Raw genomic sequence first — 294 nt, forward strand, 5'->3', positions numbered from 1 at the left:
CAAATTTATTAAAAAAGAAAAACTGAAATATCACATGGTCATAAGTATTCAGACCCTTTGCTCAGTATTTAGTAGAAGCACCCTTTTGATCTAATACAGCCATGAGTCGTTTTGGGAAAGATGCAACAAGTTTTTCACATCTGGATTTAGGGATCCTCTGCCATTCCTCCTTGCAGATCCTCTCCAGTTCTGTCAGGTTGGATGGTAAACGTTGGTGGACAGCCATTTTCAGGTCTCTCCAGAGATGCTCAATTGGGTTTAAGTCAGGGCTCTGGCTGGGCCATTCAAGAACAG

This window comes from Micropterus dolomieu, linkage group LG07 (genome assembly GCF_021292245.1).
Source record: "Micropterus dolomieu isolate WLL.071019.BEF.003 ecotype Adirondacks linkage group LG07, ASM2129224v1, whole genome shotgun sequence".
Classification (NCBI taxonomy): Eukaryota; Metazoa; Chordata; class Actinopteri; order Centrarchiformes; family Centrarchidae; genus Micropterus; species Micropterus dolomieu.